Source organism: Castor canadensis, chromosome 3 (assembly GCF_047511655.1).
Source record: "Castor canadensis chromosome 3, mCasCan1.hap1v2, whole genome shotgun sequence".
In the NCBI taxonomy this organism is placed as follows: Eukaryota; Metazoa; Chordata; class Mammalia; order Rodentia; family Castoridae; genus Castor; species Castor canadensis.
In genome coordinates this window covers 35,951,438-35,954,742 of record NC_133388.1, presented here as the reverse complement: position 1 = coordinate 35,954,742, position 3,305 = coordinate 35,951,438, and the positions used below count along the sequence as shown (strand labels likewise).

Sequence of the window (3,305 nt, the reverse complement as noted above, 5' to 3'; positions counted from 1 at the left end):
AATGACTATTTTTGCTGACTCTAAACACATATTTTAGTCTCATGAAGTTATTTTAAAATAGGTCCCCCCCACAGATTATTTAACTGCAAGTCTTCTGACTTTTACTTACTCTGTTTCTACTTTTAGACTTAAACAAGTACTTTTGACTTTACTGTCAGCTGTCCCGTCTTTCTGTACTAATTTATCACCAGCCAAAAAACCATAATTCCCTCAAGATTAAGAAATGTTCAAACATAAAGGGGGAACCATAAGAGGGGCTTAAACTGCTTTTGCTCAATAGCACTGACTCCTTACTTGGGTCCATAAATTAACTACACACAGGAAAAAGTTTGGCGTCTCTGCCTCCATTTTGTACCTGTTGGCATTTGCTCTGAGCCATTCTCTATGATAGCCACCTTGGAATCAAGAAAGGACAAGAATGATCTGTAACATCTTTATGACAAGGGACTGAAACTTTCAGTAAGGAAAAGAGGAACAGGACAAAACACTCCTCCAAATGAAGACAATTACCTATAAGGATGAGGTTGCATCCTGGAGAAGGAGGAATCATCTCATGGGAAACAAATTGCTCCCCTCAAGTTATGATATGACAGTGATAGCATCTGCCCCAGAACCCCTCTCAAAACCCTAAGATAATGGTCAACCAGAACACACCTGATGATCTGGGACTGGGATTGTTTAACTATACATACCTTTGCTGACTATTAGACCTTGTCTCTTTCAAACACTCTCTTGGCTTGTTTCCCAGAGGCTCCAGCTTTTTTCCAGGACACTACCCAAAAACAGATCAACTTGATCCTGTTCCTCTACCAAGCCTGCTATAGCCATCTAAGACAAAAAAGACCCTGCCAATACCCTTGGCTCCCTAAGAGACCTCAATGCCTAGGTTCAGCAGGAAACCGTTAACAGACTGTCATCATCCCTTTCCCAAAAATATACATGTATCAAAAGGCAGGAATGTTAGGGTGAACATAAGGGCAGCCATCTTAGGACCACACTCCCTCCCCCTTGTAGGAGGCCTACTGGAAACCCCCTCTCCTGTCCCAACCCTAAAGAAGGACAAACATTGACCTTTAGCCATTATCACCAGGGACCAAGGACAGATGAGTGACCTAACCACAGCTTATCTTTCTTAGTTGCTAAGCCTCCCTGGTTGGGGCTGAGCACTGGTCTGCAGTTTCCCCATGTGCACACAGCAGGGGCTTTGACTGGATAATTCCAAAGTGCTGTATACAACGGGTCCTTTTATTTCAGGAAAAAGTATAAACAGTACCACAGTTTTCCTTTGATTATAAACTTCAACAGAAAATAACATACTTACAAATTTTACTACAAATATTCTGATTCCTACCAACTTTGGAAAAGTTCCATTTCAGAAGTTTCTGATTTGGGTTACTTTCCCCTGTGCATACCTGTACGTGTATAAAGAAACTAACCAGTGGTCCTTTTCTGTAGTCCAGTGCATGACTCTTATTTTTATTGAATAGGCTAGACTATGTCTCTGCTCCAAGTGCCCACCTGATCCATTTCTCATTCTTTCCTTACATACCATTGTTTATTGTACAAATAGTATTTTAGTATGTTGCTGTAGAATTTCTTCATATCATCCTAATAATCAATTTGAGGCTTTTACATAATGGCTCTACAAATAATTGCTGGTCCATAAATCTCAGCTGATTTGCTTGAAGACAGATTAGAATAGATATATATGTCCCTTTATTAATGTTGCATGTTAACCTTAAAAGAATCAACTCAGTGTGCTCATATTTTCTCTCAAAATATTTCTTTTTCAATAGTAAATGTATTCTACATCAAAGACATGGTCAATAGTAAATGTATTCTACATCAAAAACATCACCATGAGCTTTGATAAATGATCTAAAAATAAAGTTGACTCATTTCCATACACCAATTCTAAAATAAAAGATCAAGCCTTTCCCCATGGTCATGGATCCCAGAGTCCTCAGATACAGCATTCAATTTCTATAGCTTGACAAAAATTAGAATGCACAGTCTTAATGTGTGTAAAGAGTTTCATTAAAAATTCATTACTGCAATGTCTAATTTCTTATAATTACTTGAAAATTCACAGATACCACTACCAAATCTTGCTAATTATGAAAGACATAAATTTGTAATAATATCTTCTCATAATGGTAGTGCCATTACCCATACTTATTTGCTCCTAATTACATTCAGTTTCAAGTACCCAATATTGAGTGTGAGGTAGCCTCATTGTAGTTCTATTGGTAGGGATAGCAATGTGTTTCCAAGTACCATCTGGGACATCAGAGTAGATGTAGATGAGAGGGAAATAAAGTATCAGATTCTGTTTTCTTTCTTTTTTTTTTTAACAGTACTGGAGTTTGAACTCAGGGCCTACACCTTGAGACACTCCACTGGCCCTTTATTTGTGATGGTTTTTTTTCAAGATAGGGTCCTGCTTCTTGGTCTCTGCCTCCTGAGTAACTAGAATTACAGGTGTGAGCTACTGGTGCCTGGCTCACATTATGTTTCCTCACATGGCATACAAACTAAAAAAAAAAGCAGTCAATCATTTCTTTAGTGATAAAAATACAGTTCTTTGGTGAGCATGAATATAATACATGGAATCAGTTTCCTTTCATGAAGAGTGGAGTCCAGGGAGAAGGACTCAAATTCCATGGCTACCTTCTATTTGAGCAGAGTAAGAATTGTGTAAACTCGAGCTTGTGCACATATGGTTTGAGCATAGAACAGAGGGAATGAATGAACCATGATCCACCCTTTGAATTTCACTGGGAATAGTAACCAAGTGCTGTGGAATATGCATACAAGAAGTTGGCCTCTACTGGTATTTTCTGGCATGCTATGTCATCGTCAATGCCACTGTCTGTCTCAATAACACAGTATACTTCTATCATCCCATTTCCCCCTCCCCAGGTTTCCTTGTTAGAGTTCTGCAATAATCCCTTCTGAAGAAACTTATCAATTTTTCAGGTCAATAGGTCCATTTGTTCCAAAAATTATTCCTTCATCACTACGGCTTAGAATTACACAAATACAGCTGTTCCTTTTTTACTGTTATCTTCTTTAGAAACATTGTGCAGTAATTCCACGATTTCTTCACACATAAGATCATTTTTATTCCTAACTTCATATTTCAAGTTCACTGATGTTTCTCTGAGGTTCACTGTGTCTACATCTGTCCTAGACCAAGTGCCGTTCCAGTGCTTTTTATCAAAGTTCTTATTAATTATTACTCAGAAACCCATTTCAGAATAATTCATTTTGTAACTATTGTCCAAGGATATACCAGAATCCAT

At 38.0% G+C, this 3,305-nt stretch overlaps 1 pseudogene; it reads right to left on the bottom strand.

The window, feature by feature from the left end:
* Window positions 1–2,562: 2,562 nt before the first annotated feature.
* On the bottom strand, window positions 2,563–3,305 carry LOC109679464 (caspase-3 pseudogene; annotated as a pseudogene).